This window comes from Vombatus ursinus, unplaced genomic scaffold (assembly GCF_900497805.2).
Source record: "Vombatus ursinus unplaced genomic scaffold, bare-nosed wombat genome assembly UNPS02014770.1, whole genome shotgun sequence".
NCBI classification, from domain to species: domain Eukaryota; kingdom Metazoa; phylum Chordata; class Mammalia; order Diprotodontia; family Vombatidae; genus Vombatus; species Vombatus ursinus.
The window spans coordinates 40,756,943-40,776,088 of NW_020954548.1; the positions used below are offsets into that span (position 1 = coordinate 40,756,943).

General features: G+C 46.9%; 1 protein-coding gene across 1 annotated transcript in view; it reads left to right on the forward strand.

Moving 5' to 3' along the window:
• The first annotated feature begins 784 nt into the window (after positions 1-784).
• LOC114043670 (inactive rhomboid protein 1) overlaps positions 785-19,146 on the forward strand; it is a 48,498-nt gene continuing 30,136 nt past the window's right edge. Inside the window, exon 1 of the mRNA XM_027862746.1 lies at positions 785-802. The gene's annotated coding sequence lies outside the window, so the exon portion shown is untranslated. The remainder of the gene's footprint in view (positions 803-19,146) is intronic.

Sequence of the window (19,146 nt, forward strand, 5' to 3'; positions counted from 1 at the left end):
ACCACTTCTATGTCCCGCCTCCAACTGTGAGATTCTAGGATCAGACCTATTTTTGGGGGGGCGGTGTCACCTCCCTCCGCGGGTGGGACACGGACTTGGGGTTTTTTCTGCAGAGTTGCGCGGTTAGTTTGCTGGGGTCTGTCTATGCGGGGTGGGGACGGAGCGGACTAAGCCCGAGGTGGAGGCCCGGGGTCGGGGCGCTGGGAAGCCTGGCCCGGAGCTGGTCTGGGTTGCAGCCGGTGGGAGGGAACAGCTTCCGCTCGGCTCCGGGTGGCAGATGAGCTCGCCCCGCGTGCATTCCAGAGCCCTGACTCAGAGCGCGCTGTGAATGACTGAGCCCATATGGCCGCGCGCTGCGCGCTCTCCTAGCGGGCGGGCGCGCAGCCCGGCCCCCGGCCCCCGCTCGGGCCCCCTCCCGCCTTGCTCCCTCCCTCTGTCCCATGATCCCTCCTCTCATTTACGTGCCCCTCTCTCCATGGCATTCTCGGCCGGGCGGGCGGGCGGCCGGAGAGGAGAGCAGACGGGAGGAGAGGCGGGGAAGTGGGGATTTGGCGGAGTGGAGCGGAGAGGCGGAGAGAGGGAAGCAGGCAGGCGCCGGGACTCTGGCAAACTTGGAGCGGGACACACCTTCCCCTGCCGCAGCCCCGCGCCGGCTCCGGCCCCCTGCCCTGCCTGCCGGCCCGAGTGCGGGGCCCGAGCTACCGCCAGTCCAGGCGGCCCCCTTGCGCACTGTCCGCTCTGCTCTGCCCGCCCCCGGGACCGGACTGCTGGAGGCGGCGGCGGCCGCGGTGGCTGCGGGCTGGTGAGTGGATGAGGGAGCCAGCGACCCGAGGGAGGGAAGGAGAAGGGACGCGCTGGCTCGGGGAGACGCGGGCCAGCCTGGGAAGCTCCGGACCGGAGCCTGGTATGGGGCGGGCCGAGAGCGCTGTTGCCGTCCCTGGGCTCGGCCGGAGCAGAACCAGCCGGTTTTCCTGGAGTTAGTTTACCCTTCTCTTCCCGACTCCTCCCCGCTCTCCTCCTCCTTCTCGGGTGGGTCGCTCGTCCGCAATCGGCGGTCCCGGGGGCTGCTGCTGTCCCATCCTCGTAGCAGAGTGAGAGATGGGCTGGCGGGGACCCATCTGGGAGCCCTTTGGGGCTCTTGGCTGTCAGTGCTTCTTGGGGAGCGGGGCAGCCCCCACCTCTTGGAGGATGGAGGGAGAGGCGCCTTGCTTCGCCCAGGTTTCTGCCACCTGCAGCACCCCTCACCTCTGCCACTGTCCTCCCCCAGCCCTCCACCTTAGCTCGCACGTGGGTCCAGTTGGGTGGGTGGGTGACTTTGGGAGTGACACTTTCAGACTGTTTCTGGACTGGATAGTCATGGAGTGGAAGAGTAAGAGCAAGAATCTGACACTCTCCATAGATAAGGGATTTGGGGGTGTCGAGAGGGTTCTACGGGCAGGACAGGGTGTGAGCACACATAGTGGAGACTCATACTGGAAAATCCTGCAACGTCTGCAGCGAAGGTGAAAGTCGGGGTAAGAGGGACAGTGGAGGGGGTGTCCCCAGGCCAGCCTCCTTCTGCCCCTCCCGAGCTAAATGGCTAACTCAACCGAGTAGACTTTTTGTTTAAACACATACAGAGACACACACCCCAACTCTGGGAAAATCATTTGGCTAAGAGTTGAAGTTTAGTTTTCTTCTGAATCTTTAGGAGCCAGTAAAAGAAGAAATGCTTAGAAGATAAGTCCAAGTTTAAGGCCGCTTAACCATTTGGCCTTGGGACGCTGGGCCCTGGTCGGGGTGGGGAGGAGTGTTGCAGGAGTTAAGTATGGCTTGCCCTAAGGATGAAGAGTGGAGCAGAGATGGGGGGGGGGGGGGGGATGGCTGCAGCAGAGAATGTGGCCTATGTGATGGCTGATGCCAAGAGACTTGGAATGGCTGGTCATTGGAGAGGGAGCAGCTTGGGAGACTTGGAGCCAAGGGTCCTGAGAAGCAAGTTTCAGTGGCTGGCCATTGGGGAAGGGGCAGCTGAAGAGACTGGAGCCAGGGGTCCTGAGAAGCAAGTTTCTTCTTCCTCTGAATTCCTCCTGGGGACGGGAGTTTTGTAAAAATAGCCCTAGGCAGGATTAGCACATCCCCCTGAGCTGGCTCTGGGCCAGGCAGTGGGGTTGGAGTCACTAACAGGCCGGACGTGGAGACTCCAGCTCTAGCCGTCCCCCGGAACAGCTGAATGACCAGCTAGGAGCCCCTGGGTGGACAGTGGGGAGAGAGATGGAAAACTTGCTTCTGTGTATGGTGGTATGCTGGTGGGGTTGAAATAGATCAGCTAGCTAACCTCCTTCCCTTTTCCATCCTTGTCACTTTTCTGTTAGTTACCTAGAGCAGGACACGTCTGTCTGCACAGTAAAAAGGGACTTAGAACACAGGATAAAGAGGACCAACTGAAGCCTAGAGCTTGGACTACTTTCCCTCACCTCCAATAAATTATGGATTATTCTCACCTGGGCTCTCTTCAAAAACCAAAGCAGTTGGAATTGGGCTTCAGGATTCATGTTTATCCTATTCTTTCCTTCCTTGGCCTTTTTACCCTATGTAACAGTCTTCTTCACATCCCTACACACAGCAAGCCATATTCTTCTCATTGAAATTTTGACCAAGAGGAAAACATTGCTCAGGATCATGCACTGACTCAGGAGGAAGCTGGGATTAAGAACAGACCCTTCCTCTCCCCCCCTCCCCCTTTCACAGGAATAACTAGTTTGGGGACACACAGATGCTCCTACCTCTCCACGTGCTAATCCTCTCTCAATTCATACTGGCCACCTTCCTTGTCCTTCCTACGCACAATACCCTTGTTTGCAGCCAGTCATTCTTAGAGTAAATATAAACATGTAAACACACACACACACACACAAAATACAGATCAACACTGACCCATACCTGATTCATACCAGTGCCTCTAGAGGCAAGCTTTCTACCCTGCCATGGGCACCCCCTTGTGGCCTGGGATGTCCTCAATTCTCTGGCCACACCATAGTGGGTCCTCTTCCCCTTCCATTTCTCTCTGTTTAGGCCTTGGGTGGGGATCGTGGAATGTCAGAACTCAAAGGGGGCATTAGAACATGAAAGATGGGAGGGGCCTCAAGACGGTGTGGCCCAGTGGAAAGAATCTTGTATTTTGAGTCAGAGGTCCCAAGTTCAAATACTGCCTTTGCCATTTATACCTGTGTGACTTTGGTCAAGGGATCTCATGTCTCTGGGCCTTCTTTTCCTACTCTGTAAAATAATGGGATTGTGCTAGAGTTCTTAAACTTTTTGTGTCATAGACTGCTTTGGCAGTTTGGTGAAGCCTAGGGATCCTTTTCTGAGCATGACGTTTTTAAATGTATAAAATATATAGGATTATAAAGGAAACCAATTATATTGAAGTAGTTATCAAAATGTTTAAAGAAAAGAAAAAAAAAGGAACCCTAGGACTGGTTTAGAGTTGGAAGGATCCTTACCCCTATCTTACAGATAAGGGAAGTGAGGCCAGAGAGAGTTGAAGTGACTTACTTGGGTCACATAGTGATTTAGTTACAGAGGAGCTGGGTGTCTATGTTCTGGGACTCTTAGCACATCCCATCCCCTGTTGTACCAGAGGCCTGTGGTCATTGTCCAGAGGAGTTCAAGAGCTGTTTCTCTGACCAATGCCTTCCTCCTGTGGAGGGGATTGAGACTAGGAAGGACTTGGGAATCAAGGACAGTGATTTTGGGGGTGGGGGATGAAGTAGGGGGTTCTTTCAGAGATGGTTTCAGGGGGTGGGAGAGTGATTGAGGGAGAGGGTGCTAGAAGAATGGTTATGCCTGATTTGGAACCACAAAGGAAAGGCTGGACAAATACAGAAAATCTGTATGGTGCTTGGTCCTTCAGGGCTCATGGATGGAGTCTGAAACCTTGAATCTTTCTGGTCGAGTTTTGTGGGAGGAAGGTGTAACTCCCACCTATTCCTTACCTAAGCTGGATGTCTTTGTCTCTAGGAATGGTTTGTCTCATACAGGTGCAGTTTCTTTTGTGTGTGTGTGAGAGAGAATTGGAGGGGAGTCTGATTTTTGAGAGGGGAATCTTACAGCTACCTGGCTTATATTGGGGAAGGGGGAACCAGGAGGTGGAGGGAAGGCAGCACCACACCCATGTGCTGGGAACCCTTTCTCTCCCTTCAGCCTTCCTTGCTCAGACTGTCTTGGAGCAGGGAGAGGATTCAAGGATGAAACTGGCTTTTCAGGTTTGGGGCCCAGCTGGAGCCTGGGACAGCCTTCCAGCAGCCTGGGAGCTCGTGGGGGCTGAGCAGAGGCGAATTCTCTCTGACTCCCTTCACCTACCGCTTCCCTTCTAGGGCCAGGTTCTCTTTCAGGTTCCTGTCCCTCACTGCTCTCCTTCTTATTGTCAGGGGCAAACCAATAGCTCTGGCCTGGGACTCAAGATGAGAAGGGGTGTCCTCTGTAGTACTTCTCAGGACTGAACCTCCCCCCCAAACCCTTCCTGCTCCTCCCTCCAGCCTTCCCTGGCTGCTGTCCCTCCTTTCTCCCTGCCAGATGTGTTCAGGGACACTTGCTTGTTTGCCTGGTGACTGGCTCTGCAGGAACTGGGACTAAAACTCCGGGAATCCAGAGATCTCCCAGAGTACAGAACACCGTATTATTCTCTGGGGGAGTCTAGATGTGGATGCTTACATGGTGGCTTTGTTTTTGTGTCTGGTATCTGTGTGTGTGTGTGTGTATGTGTGTGTGTGTGTGTGTGTGTGTGTGTGTGTGTGTGTGTGTGTATGTGTGTGTACGTGTATGTGTTTGAGGGGTGTGTGTACACATCTCTCTGGTTTACATGTTCCAGCTTGCAACGCTCCCCATTCCACAGATGAGGAAGCAGAGGCCCAGGGAGGCCAAGGAGGGCCTTTGCCCAAGGCCACATAGCTTGTTGAGGGGTTAGCCAATCTTTAGCTTCGAGTCTGGGTAAAGCAATTCCTTTTTATCATGTTGGCATTTATATAGGCTATACTTTTCTCCCAAACCCAGAGTGTATAAATCTGAGTAAGGCCTATAATCAGTGTTATTTTTGCTATATTACTGTTATATTTTGTTATTTTACTGTATTTTTTTTTTACTTCAAAAGGATCATCCTCATAGTCAGCAGGAGATGGCTTATATTTGGATCAATATAGTAATCAATATAATAAATTTGTCAAGCCTTCTGTCCTGGTACTTAGTCATCATTTGGTACTCTTCTCTTTCCCCCTACCCTCTTGCTAAGTTTTGTTCCAGGGGCTCCTATTTCTATTGTTGTTTTGTTCTGTTTTGTTTCTTTTAGATCTCCCCATCTTCCCCTAAACTGGAAGTATGGTGGCAGACCCCCATTGCTAATTGGCATGGAAGTTTTGACCTACTCCATTTCTGACCTTATTGACGCCTCCTTAGGCTGCGTGGTGGATTGAATTCCATAATATTTCCCTAGTGGCACTGAGTGTTAAGACCATCCAGGCTATCTGTGCATCACTTTTAGTCCTGTATGATTGATTGCCAGGACTAGCCCTGTGAGTAACCGTAATAGTTCGATAAACACAAACTCAGATTAATCATATGTGACCTTGGGACAAATAATTTAACCTTGATATGTGACCTTGGACAAGTCAATCTCTCAGTTTCCTCATCTATAAATTGAAGGGGTTGAACTCATTAACCTCTATAGTCTCTTCAGCTATAAATCTATGTTTCTAGGATTTTATAGGTCTTAATGACTGTTCATCATCCAGAGTCTAGATTATTCAGCCCCTGTAGAAAGCTCCTTTTTTTCTTTTAGATTTTGGAATTTTTTCTCCTACTACCTATACTGGAGAGGTTGGGGTGGATCTCAGGTTTACTTGTTTTCATCCTTTTTGGCTCCTTGGAAAAGACCAAAACCATTGGTTCAAATGAATGTTTTGGTTTCCCCACAAATTTCCATTATCCAGCTGTTCTTGCCTGATAGATCATTAGTAATCGGCTTTTTTGTCTCACCATAGGGCAATTTCTAGGCTAACAAGATAGGGAAGCTTTTTTTAAATGCTCCAGATGACTCTGTGCTTAGACTAGCATCTTATCCTCTTAGCCAGTAAAGGGGTATCGGCCATCATCCATTTACAAATAACTATTATTATTTGTCCACTTTGTATTGGGCAGCGGAAGATGCAAATACAAAATGGACAGTCCCTGCCCTCAAGGAATTTATAATCTACATGTTATAGAATGACTATAGAATCTTAGCACTAAAAAAGGAGTTCTGTCAGTGATAGTGATCGCTCATTTTTTCGTAGTATTTTAAAATTTATGTAAGTGCTTTTTTCACAGCAGCTTTGTGAGATATATATGTGTGTGTAATAAATTATGGCATAGGAATTCTATATGTTGAGAGAGACAAAGACAGAGAGAGATAATGAAAGTGAAGGTATTATTACCCTCCAAGGTCCCTTCCATCTCTAAATCTGATCCCTTGGATTTTCATTTTACAGATGGGGAAACTGATGTTCAGAGGGGTTAAATGACTTGTCCATCATACAATTAGTAAGTGTTTCGACTGGGATTCAAGTCCAAATCTTCTGACTCCAAGGGAATGTTTTTTTTCCATTATATCATGATTTCTCTCCATAGATTTCAACACAATTTAACATAGTTATTAAGCATGTATTATATATACAAGGTGTTGTGCTAGACTTTGTTGATGCAAAGAGTCTCTGCTCTCCAGGAATGTCTACTCTTTAGTGGGGGGAGATATGCCATGTATAAAGATCAGTAAATTGTCAAGCATTTATTAAATTTTTACTATGTGCCTGACATTGTGCTAAGTGCTGAGGATGAAAGAGCAAAAACCGTCCCTGACCTCCAGGAGCTTGCATTCTAATGGGAGAGACAACACCTACATCAGTACATATCAGATAAATGTAGAGTATCTGGATGGTGGTTGTTGGGAGTGCATTATTAGGAGTGGGGGTGGGGGAGAGGCCTACTGCAGGTGGTAGTAGCCTTTGAGCTGAGTCATAAAGGAATCTCCGAAGGTTAAGAGGGAGAGCATGCCGAGTATATGGCACAGCTGGTGCAAAGGTGGGGAGATGGGATATTTTGTGTCAGGAGCAACAACTAGGTGGTTACAACAGGACTTAACTGTGTGGAGGGGAGTAATGTGTTAGAAGGCTGTTAAGATAAGAAGGGGCCAGGTTGTGAATAGCTTTAAATGCTAACCAGAAGCATTTATATTTGCTCCTAGAGGTAACAGGGAGCTGTTGGGGGTTTAGAGTGTGTGTGGGGGGGCGGTTTAGAGAGAGAGAGAGAGAGAGTTTGTGTGTGTGTGTGTGTGTGTGTGTGGTGACACTTTAGGGAGAACACCTCATCCATAGACTTTGTGGAAGATAGATTGGAGTGAGGACAGGCTTAAACCAAGAAGACTGATGAGAAGACTGTTGCAGTAGTCCAGGTAAGAAATGGTGAGAAGCAGGTGATTGCTGTGTGAGTGGAGAAGAAATGACCGGGTTTGGCAGCTGATTGAATATGCTGATGAGCAAAAGAGATGTCAAGGATGAGGTTGAAACGTTGTGAGCCTGGGTGACTAGAAAGGTAATATTAATAGCTAACATTTAATATGGCACACTAAGGTTTGCAGAGGGCTTTACAAATAGGATCGTTTTATCTTCACTACTACCTTGGGAGGGAGGTGCTATTATTATGCCCATTTTAAAGATAAAGAACCTGAGGCAGACAGGTAAAGAGATTGGCCCAGGGTCACACTGCTAGTAAGTGGCTAAGACTAGATTGGAACTCAGGGCTTCCGAACTCTAGGTTTCATGCTCTATTCACTGTGCCACCTAGTTTCTAGGACCATGCTGTCCTTTCCTGTAAGAAAAAGGCAAGGAAAGATAATGAGTTCTGATTTGGATGTGTTAAGATTTCGATGCCTAAGGGACATCTAGTTTGAAATGTCCAGTAGGTCATCAATGATGGTGGACTAGGGCTCCTAAGAGAAACTAGGACTGGATAAATAGATTTGGGAATCATCTGCATAGAGATGAAAACTGAACCCATGATGACATGATGAGATCATGAGGTCGGTGAATAAAGGAGACGAGTGAGAGAAACCAGCCGAGAGCCTTGGGGTGTACCCCTGGTTAGTGGTGGTGACCTGGGACCTAGATGAAGTATCCCAGTTGCAAAGGCAACTGAGAAGGGTCGGACAGGGAGAGGAAAGCTAAGAGAGTGGGGTAAAAAGCAAAAACAAAACACAAAACAACCCAGAGAGAAGAGAGTATTAAAGAGAAGAGAGGGATTGACTGGCTCAGTGGCTGCAGAGAGGTCAAGAAGAATGGGGATTAAGAAGGGCCATTAAATTGGGCAAATAAGAGATCACTGATAATTTCCCAGAGCGATGAGATTGGAAGCCTGATTGCAGAGTTAAGAGTGACAGAAGAGGAAGCAGAGGCACCAAGCATAGGCATTGTAGCTTTTTAAAGCAGTTGAGCTAATACGAGGATATGAGATAATAGCTAGTGGGTAGAGTAGGATGAAAACATCATAGAACCTCCTGTCTAGTTCAGCTGAAATGTTAAGAAATAATATCTTCTATAGCCTCAAACACATTCCAGACTTTTCCTTTTAGGAAAGTGGGTAGAACAAAGGCTAATAGGGTCCCAGGAAGGGGAACGGGTGACAATAGATAGCAATTATATAGCAGTTTATGGTTTGGAAAGCACTTTGCAAATGTGAGCTCATTTTGTTCTCACCACAGCCCTGAGATGTAGGTGCTATTATTATTTCCATTTTAATAGATGAGGAAACTGAGGAAGGCAGAAGTGATCTGCCTAGAATCACAGAGCCAGGAGGTGTCCGAGGCCAGGTTTGAAATCCAGGTCATCCAGACTCCAGCTCCAGTTTTCTTTCCACTGCTCTACTTAGCTGTTGTTAATCACACTCAACTTTTACCTGAATGAGATCATTATCTCCTCGAGACCCTGAAGAGGTGGTGCTATGTAAGACCCATCCTTCTCCATTCAGAAAGGTCAGTCAGTAATTGATATTGATCACTGGGAGGAGACTCTTTTCCAAGCTTCAGGGACTGTTGATAAGTCAACTATTCTCAAATACTGATCTCAAAATGTATTTTAACATGATCTTTTCTTGATCAGGATTCCTATAAATATTACCTTGGAACATCTTGAGGGGGGAGGCATGTCCAAGGCCAAGGGACAAGGCAAGGGACTATGCCAATTTGGATATCTCTCTCTTCAAGCTAGAAATCTTTGATATTAAATTAATGTTCAGTTAAGTAAAGTGTTTCTGGCAAACTTGTGCCTGAAACTCAGTACAATATTCATATAAAATTTTTCTAATCAGTAGGAACTTGGGAGGATTTTTTTAAGGATGGGGAAGACTAGGCCATAGAAGGGAAGGAACAGGTAGTTAGGGAGAGATTGAAGATTAAGAGAATGGGGATGATGGAGGGAGGCAGTCTGTTGGAGAAAGTGGGGCAGAATAAAGGAGTTGGCCTTGGGAAGGTGAAGCACCATTTTACCACCAGAGATTAGAATGAAGGAGGGGATAGTGGGAGGTGAGATGAGGAGGGGAGAAAAGGGAGGACTTGGCCATTGGATTCAGAGTTGTTCAGTAAAGTATGAAGTGAGCTCCTTAGCTGAGAAGGTTGGGATGGGATGGATAGGGATATTTGAGGGGAGAATAGAAGGTATGAAAAAGCTGCCATGGGGAGTAGAATAGAAAATTAGAAAGGAGTAATAAGATTGCCTTTACACAATGAAGGCCTAGTTGTAGGTTAGCTAGGATAATTTTGTCAGCATGGTTTCCCCATTTTCCTCCTAAACTATTCCTTCACTTAGATCCTTTAAGCAGCTCTTGTTAGAACACTGAGTGTTCAAGTAGAAAGGGATCTTAAAACATAGAATGGGGGAGCAGCTAGGTGACTCAGTGGATAGGGTGCTGGCCCTGGAGTCAGGAGGACCTGAGTTCAAATCTGGCCTCAGACACTTGCTAGCTGTGTGACTCTAGGCAAGTCACTTAACCCCAGTTGCCTCCAAACAAACAAAACCTATGTAGGACAGCAGAGCTGGAAGGGAATTTAGAAAATACCATGTCAGGACCTTAGTATGTAGAAGAACAGAGGTGATCGTTCCCTTAGGACATAGAGTGTCAAAGCTGAAAGGCATCTTAGGTCAGAATGCCAGGGTTGGAAGGAACTTCAGAGAAATTAAGGTCCAGAGAAGGGACTTAGCCAGAATCACACAGGGAGTGACCAGCAGTTCTGGAACCGGATCCCAAGTCTCCTGACTCCCCAGACTATTCTTTCTGATGCTGCTGCCTCCCCTTTTTAATGTTTTTTTCCCTCCTGTTTTCTCCCTGGGCCTTCTGTACCAACTGTTGTGTTTGATCTCTGGTACCTTTCTCAGATAACAGAGGGGTTCTCCTATATGCCGTCTTGAATTTCTGGGTGTTTTTTGTCTCTTGGATTGGCATTGACTGCTGTAATCTTATGCCTCGAGGAGAGAGTGTTGTTATTTATTATTTATATGTTTTGTCTCAAACACAGCCAGTGAGCAGCAGCAGCTCCCAATAGAACAGGATAGTGTCCTGCTACACCATATATATAATCCAGTGGAGGAAAGGATCACTGGTCAAACTGGGGCCTGGCCAGAAATCCCAAGTGTTTCTTTTGACTCAGTCAGGGAAGGCTTCTTGGAGGAAGGGGACTTTTGAGCCATCCATGAAGGCAGGAAATTTTTTTTGGAGCGGGGTAGGGAACATTCCCTTTGTTGGGTATATTGTAGTGGGGGTACCTTGTATGTTACGGGTTGGACTGAATAGCTACTGAGGTCTCTTCCAACTCTTAAATTCTGTGTTTCTGAGTTAATCATTTACCCTTGGGCTGAATTGTTTGATCTCATTAGTTGGACACTTCCTTCTCCAGCTGAAGGCCCTTGGGTAGGAATGGTGTGGTCAGAACCCCTGGACACTGTACTCTTGGCATGGACTCCCTGGGGATGGGCCCAGTGAGCTCAAAGGTTTTGTTAAATAGGAGATTTCAAGGACCATAGAGCCTCAGACAAAACTGATATAACTAGGGTTTATTGGTAATACGTAAATTGATTTAGTGGACATATTCATATAAGAAGTTGTACCCTTTACTGTCATCCAAGGTCCCTACTTTGTCCTGGTTCAAAGAAATGAAGCCATACAATAGCCATCCAAGCAACAGATGGGTTCTGGATGGGCCACCAATGTTCAGGGCTGTGTGATAGATATTGAGGTAGACCAAGGGAGCTGGAGCCTCTTACACATAAATACACCATTGCAGTGTAAGCAAACATCAGGTACCTCTAAGTCAGGAGTTTGTAAACTTTTGGGTGTCATGGAACACCCCTTTGACAGCTGGTGAAGCCTGTGGACCCCTTCTTAGAAATAAATAAACATAATGTTTATATAATCAGATATATGTACACACATTCATCAGTCACTCAAGTTGTCTCTTTCTGCATGTTCCCTCTGCATGTTCCCCTTTCTCCTCTAGGTAAAAGGGGCCTTTTTCTCATTGGCCTGTATCAAGCAGGCATTCTACTTCCTGGAGGGTCCTTTTGACCTCCTAGGCAAGTAGGCTCAATCTAGGATCCCCAGAATCAGCTGCTTTGACCCAGAGATGGGTCTTAGTTCCCATTAGGATTAAATGTTAGAGTCCCATTAGGCACCCTTGGGTGCCAGGTCTAGTGAGGGCTCATTTGAATCAGACCAACTCCTGGTGATGTGGTCAGGGAACTTGTGGCCAGTGGTTAGGTGAGAGGGAAAAAGGGCAAGACCCAGATGGACCCAGACCATCAGAGTCTTCAGAAGGGACTTCTAAACGGATATCAGAACTGCAAGGGACCTTAGAATGTAGTACATTGCATTTAACTGGGTATTTCCTTCTAAGAAGTACACTGAGCAGAGAGAGAAAGGGTAAAAAGGAAAAAAAAAATTAGCTGTTGGTTAGCTGGAGAGGAGGCCGAGAAGGGATCCTGGAAGAAGTGTACTTGATCTGAATCATAAAGGAGAAGGAGTGGATGTGCTGGAGTGAGGTTTTATTCTAGTTAGATTGTAAGCTACTTGAGGTCAGGGACTGTCTTTGGACTCTTTTTGTATCCCCGGTTTTTAGCACAGTGCCTGGCACATAGTTGGTTTTTAATAAATGATTGTGATTGATAGTCTCTCAGTCGAATGGGGCAGAGTTCTCTGACTCTTCTAGTCAGGGCTGTTCTTGTTGGTTGGGAAGCTGGCTGTTGATGAATGAATAGCTTTGCTGTCACCCCTGTCCTCTCTTTTCCCTGATTCCCAGCTCCCCTTCCCAAAGGCCTTTTCTCCATTGCTTTTCCTCAGCCCCCTTCCCAAGGGAGCCCAGTGTCAGCAGAGGGAAAGGAGGAGGGACACTTCCTGGTTTAGAGCTGCCCAAGGCTTCTCTCATCACTATTACTACTATTTTGTCATTATCACCCAGCATTTGTTCAATTTCCAAAGCACTTTTACAGTCTGTTACTTTCTGAGATCCTTGTAATCTCTCTGTGAGGTCAGCAGAGCTGGAGGGATGAGATGTTGCCTAAGTAAGAGGCCCACTGTGAGGACGGGCACTGTTGTGGTCATTGTTATTATTAGCTGACTGTAATTATGGCTGATACTAGAGCTGATTGGCATAAGGTGGAGGGAATACAGGGGTTTTGGCATAGCTCGGGAATAAAGCTACTGGGGATAAAGCTACTGATGATACCCTAGGTTCTCTCCATCCCTGGGACTTGGATAGGTAGTGACAACTTCACAGAACTATCTCTGGATCCCATCTCTCCTACTGCTGCAGAAAGGTCAGGGGGTGTAACTGGTGGTCACAAGTCTGATGGGCCGTGGCCTTGGGTTCAAAGGCTTGGGGTTGGGCTACCAGATTCTCTCCCTATTTACCCAGGGATGAGAGAGAGAGAGAGACTGACCTCAGAGGGCCCTGACCTGGGCAGGATTGGGAGCCGGGGAAGGCTGGTGCACTTCTAGGGAATCTCTGTTCAGTTGACGGAGGACAAGCCCTGGCATATCTCTGGGAGGAGGCGGTCCTAGCTAGGAGGAACTCTGTACTTGGGCACAGGACTAGCAGGGCAAGGGGGTTGGGTCACTCTAGACAGGCAGTTGGGGGAAAGAGTTTCTCCAGGAGCACACACTTTTAGGGCTCCTTCCTCCCCATCCCCACTCTTAGAAACCACAGTCCCCAAATGCCTCTCTTCCTCTGTTAATTGAGGGGGTGGACTAGATCAGAGAAGGCCTTTTCTGTGTTCTGACATTCTGTGTCCTGGGATTCCCCCTCTCGATGTTAGGGACACTGTTTCTGATCTTTGGAATTCGCTCTTTCTCTTAGGCCTTGTGCCCAGGATGGGGGTCAGCACCACCCCTAGCGGCCACACCTTAGGGGAGTGGTTGATCTCCTAGCTTCACTTGGGATATCACATCACAACCCTTGCCCTGTGGAAGAGCTTCTTTCGTCTAACCTAAATTCTAGCTGTTGCAGCTGGATCTTGGGTCTCGATTTAGTGGATTCTGAGAGTTCCTTCCCTTGTGTGGGAAGGGACAACTGATTTAATTGTCAGAAGAGGAAATTACTCTTGACTCAGAGGTCTTTGTGTAGGGTAGTTGGCATCGGAGGGAGAAGGAGCAAACACTATGGCCCTTCAGCCAGGCTAGGGGTAGAGATGTGGGTGTGACTCTCTGTAGCCTTTCCCTGTGACTTTTAGGCAGACCATTCTACTTGTGGTTCTCAGTTTTCCTTCTGTAAAATGGGAGGAGGCAGATTTAGTTAGCCCCATCTGCAAAGTTCCTTTTTTATCTCTGACATCCGGTGACTTCAATTCTATCAGTTCAATCAGCAAGCATTTATTAAATGCCTGCTAGTTTCTGGCACTGTGCTAGGCATTGGGGATACAAAAATAAGATAGTCCTTGCTTTCGATATGTTCCCAATATGTTATATTGGGAGAGACTACATGTATATATATTTAAATGTATAGAGAATATAAACTAAATACTGGGTAGTTTTGAGAGCTTGGGGGCATCAGGAAAGACTTCATGTAGAAGGTGGTACTTGAGTCTTGAAGGAAATAAGAGACTCCCTGACATGGGAGGTGGAGGAAGAGCATTCTGGGAATTGGGGGATAGCTAGGGCAGAGCCATGGAGAGGAAGGGGAGATGTGTGCCCTGTGTGAGTAACAGCAAGAAAGCTGTTCTACTCAAACCAATTGCTTTCTCCCCACCTCCTACTTAGGGGTCATTTCTGACTGTCTGCGGAGTCCTCGATGCTGCCTGGCTGCCTCCCCAACTCAGTGATCAGAGGAGGGAATGGACTTCCATTTAAGTTAGTCTAGTCATAGTGACAAACATTCACAGTGATGCCCCATATTCATGGAGCAGCTGGGTGGCAAGTAGATGGAGCACCAGGTCCAGAGTCAGGAAGATCTGAGATCCAATCTAGCCTTAGACACTTCTTGCTCTATGACCCTGGGCGCTTCTGTTTGCCTCAGTTTCCTCATCTGTAAAATGGGTATAATAATGGTACCTACCTCCCAGGGTTATTGGAAGGATCAAATGAGATAATAATGGTAAAGTGCTTACTTAGCACAGTGCCTGGCACATAGTAAGCATTTATATAAATCTTAGTTTTATTATTATCATTACTGAAACCCTCTGTCATTTATTCTGTGGGTCAGTTTTATTTCTCATCTGTAGAGAAAGGGCAAGTCGATATCAGCTGCAGAATTTCAGAAACAATGACCTATTTCCTATCCAGCAGACTCCCCAAGGCCTATTTTCGGTGCAGTCAGCAGGACCTCTACTGATACTCTAAAGCTGGGCTTGGGTCCTGTTCCTTGCTCCAAGTTCTTACCCTTTGGTGGGATGAATGTTTTATCTCCTAAGGAAGAAGCCTTGTGGGTTGATTGGGTTAAGACTTTCCTTACAGCAAACCTGTGAGGTGGGTTGTGTGAATGGTATCCTAATCTTACAAGTGAGGTAGCTGAGGCAAAGGAGAGGAGGTTTACACGGCTTATAATTGTCAGAATTGGGACTTGAAGTCAAAGTCTTTCGATTCCAAAGTTGATATTCTTTTTTTTTTTTGGTGAGGCAATCTGGGTTAAGTGACTTGCCCAGGGTCACACAGCTAGTAATTGTCAAGTGTCTGAGGTCAGATTTGAACTCGGGTCCTCCTGACTCCAAGGCCATTCAAGTTGATATTCTTTTCACTTAGTAAGGGGGTGACAGACAGCTCAGCTGTTGGATTAGATTAGACAGTCTGCAAAAATCCCTTCCAGATCCAAACCTGTGCTCCTGAGTGCTATAACTCTCATCATCCTAGGATTGCATGTCTAGGAATCATAAACTGTTGGAGGGTTGGAGTTGGAAGTGGTGGCATCAGCCTGGGATTCTAGGTTGCCAGTTGATAAGAAGGTAGCCTTCTCACCTAGAGGTTAGACCACCTGCAAAGAGGAGGAATCGAATGACCGAAGTGGTCGTGCTGGGCATCTAGGTGGCACAGTCGATAGAGCCTTGGGTCCAGAATCAGGAAGACTCTTGTTCCTGAGTACAAATCTGGCCTGGGCAAGTCACTTACCTGTGTTTGCCTCATCGGTAAAATGAACTGAGAAGGAAATGGCAAGCCATTCCAGTATCTTTGCCAAGAAAACCCCAAATGGGGTCATGAAGAATCAGAAACAACTGAACAACAACAATTTTTAGATCCAGATGAAATGTCCAGACTCTGTATAAGTTGGAATATTAATTCCTTATCCCTGGTGCCTTCACTTTGGTAAGTAAATGTAGTTTCTTCGGGCACTGTGTTTTGTGGAACTGTGAACCACAGCATGCTAGTGCTGAAAGGGATCTTAGAGATGCTAAGATATAGACCTAGATATGGAGCTGGAAGGAACTAAGAGCTCATCTTACCAGAGCCTTTCGTTTCTTGGCTAAGGCAACAGGCGCAGAGAAGGGAAGCTGCTTCCCTGAGGTCACACAGCACATTTGTATCAGACCTCGAACTGAGAGATGCAAGTGAGGCTCCTCAGAGCTGGGGCACCATCATGCTTAAGGAGATTCAGTCGTTGTTCTACAGATGGTGGCTTCACCCCACTGGCTCCTTAGCCAAGCACACCCCCCAAGTGTCTGAACCTTCGGTGCTTTGGGATTGAGTCAGGTTACTATGGTGACAACTCCTCATCAGTTGGGCAAAACTCACATGGCTCACGATGGAAGCTCACGTTGCCCGTTTGTGGGAGAACAATCCAACTCTTGGTGAATTTTGCTTCCCCGTGAGAGGAAGGGCTGACATCATGCTTGATCGCCAGTTGTCCCCTGCCTGGAGTCACTTTCCCGATACCCCAAAAGTCAGAAGGATTATGAGGCTCTGCTTTCACACAGGAAAGATCAAGACCAAATGAGCTTTTTTTACTCTTCTGCTCCATGGGAGGTTTCTGGACTCATTTTAGGATACCTGCTTTATGGTTTGATAGATGTACCATCCCACTCAAACTCCCAACCTACTGCTGTCGTTTCTTGGTGCCAGAAATGAGAGCCCCTCAGGACTTGCCTTCTGCTCACCTCCCAACAAAGTGAAAAAAACAATCAGGCGGCACCTACATGGCCCAGTGGGTAGAGGGCTGAACTTGGAGGAAAAGCCAAATTCAAATCCTGCCTCAAACCCTTACTGTGCGACTCTGAGCAGGTAATTTGACTTCTCTATGTATCAGTGTGCTCGTCAGTAGAATGAAGGGAGTTATTCTCAGTGGCCTCTAGGGTCCTTTCCATCTCTAAATCTGTCATCCTGTGGTCTAGGATCCCATTTAGTCCAAAGACACAAGTTTAGACTCAACATCAGAAAAAAACATCTTGACAGAGCATTCCAGAAATTGATCTACCACCTGGAGAAGTAGACAGTCCTTTCTCTTGGGAGGGGGTCAGGCAGAGGCTGGATTACTTTTCAATAGTAGAGATTCCTTTCATAGTGTAGATTCCAATTCTCAGATTCTGTGATTCTGCATCATGTAGCTTCTGGTTATGTGACTTAGCCAGACCACACAACTAGTAAGCTCATGGAGCCTAGGATTTAACTCGGGTCTTCTGCAGGTCCTGAAACAGAGTATTGGAAGAAGAAAGGGCAGAGGTTCCTGAGACCCCAGTCCAAGAAGAGGACCCTAAGTCTTAGTTCGCAGCTAGTGTTTAGGGATATGGCCTTGCACATGACTAAGTAAAGATTTGTTGATTTGATTTAGTGAGTTGGAAGATAATCCTAAAATAAATCTGGTGCCTTGGGCATAGAGCACTGTTTTCCTATTCCTTCCTTCTTGCAAAATTCTGGGAAAAGCAACATAAGAACTTCAGTCATACCCAGGTTACATCCATAGGCATAATAATAGCCCCTATCTTCCAGGATTGTTGTGAGGATCACATGAGATCTTTGTTAAGCACTTAGCACCGTGCCCCGACACATACTTAAGTGCTAGCTATTATTGTTGTTGTTGTTGTTATTTTCCAGCCCCATTCTTCTGCCTGAGAGCATCCTCCTTGTGGAGACAATGTATGAGACATAAAGGTGCTGGAAAGCTTTTATGACCCTTGGATGGGATTGATTTCCATGGGAGAGTCATGCTTAGTGGGAAGCATTCAGAGAAGTCAGAAATCAAGGGCTAAGGAATTGGTGGTGTTTTCCAGGAAAAGAGAAGGTGGGAGGTAAGAGGCACACAAAAGACTTCCGTGGAGGGAGAGGAAGCTGAGGAGCTTCACGTGCCCAGAGGAGCCAAGGAGAGCAAAAAGAGTATAGAGATGGGGAAACCTAAGCCCAGAGAGATTGTGAGTTTGGGCAGGCTGATCACTCACTGGGAGGGAGAGGGGATTAGAATTTGTTTCCAATCTAGGGTTTTGTTCCTGTACAAGACCTCTGGGTGGGGACTGGGTGGGGCCTGAGTCCAGCCTCCAGCTGCTGCTACTGCAGCTCCCACCCAGGCTGAGGTATGGGCTAGGGCTACATGACTGACAAGTCAGTCAACATGACTCTGTGTGTGTGTCTGTGTGTGTGTGTGTGTGTCTGTGTGTGTCTGTGTGGGATGATGGGAGGGGCAGAGTGAGATTGGAGGGAGGAGGAGGCTTGGAGTTTAAAGAGCTCGTTCTGCAGGTGCTCTAAGGAATTTAGATGATGGGGAAATCTGGCAGAACTGGGGTGGTTAGAAAAGGCATCTTGGTAAACGGGGTATGGACTCCCGGGCCGAGAAGACTGAAGAGTATTTGAATACAGTAGGGGACACCAGTGAGGGTGGGGAAGGGTTTGAGTGTCCTTTTAGGGAGCAGAGGGTGCCTATGGAGATCTCAGGTTATGAGTTAGGCCCTGGAGGAGATACAAAGTTTTAGTAAGACAAAGAAACTGTATTACATGAGATGCAAGCAGTGATGGTATGTGATGTTCCAGTTGGGGGAAGGTCCGTAACCAACAGAGGAAATCAGAGCAGGCTTCCTGGACATAGTGTTTGTGTTAATAATAATAATAATGATAGATAACATAGACTTTTTTTTTCTTCAAGCAGAACTTTATTTTTTTAAAAAAATTTAATTAATTTATTTTTAGTTTTCAGCAATCACTTCCATAAACTTTTGAATTTTAAATTTTCCATCCTTCCCTTCTTGCGTCCTCATGCAAGCTGATATAGGTTCTACATATACATTCCTGTTAAACATATTTTCACATTAGTCATGATAACAGACTTTTAAAGGACAAATAAGAATTCAGTACATGGAGATGAGTAGGGATCTAGATGTAGGGTTCAGACGTAGGAAAAGGCAGGCCACGTGGGTAATCTACAGGTTGGGCCAGAACATGGGGTGGGGGCAAAAGTATGGGGACTAATACAAGATCAGGCTAGAAAGGTAGGGTGGTACTAAATGTTGGAGGTTCTTGAATAACAGGGTAAGTCAAGTCAAGCTGATAAGCATTTATTGAGCACCTACTATGTGGCAGTCCTCGCGCTGAGCCCTGGGGCTACAAAGAAAGGCATAAAACAATCCTTGCCCTCAAGGAGCTCACAGTCTAATGGGGGAGACAATATGCAAACAACTGTGTACAAATAAG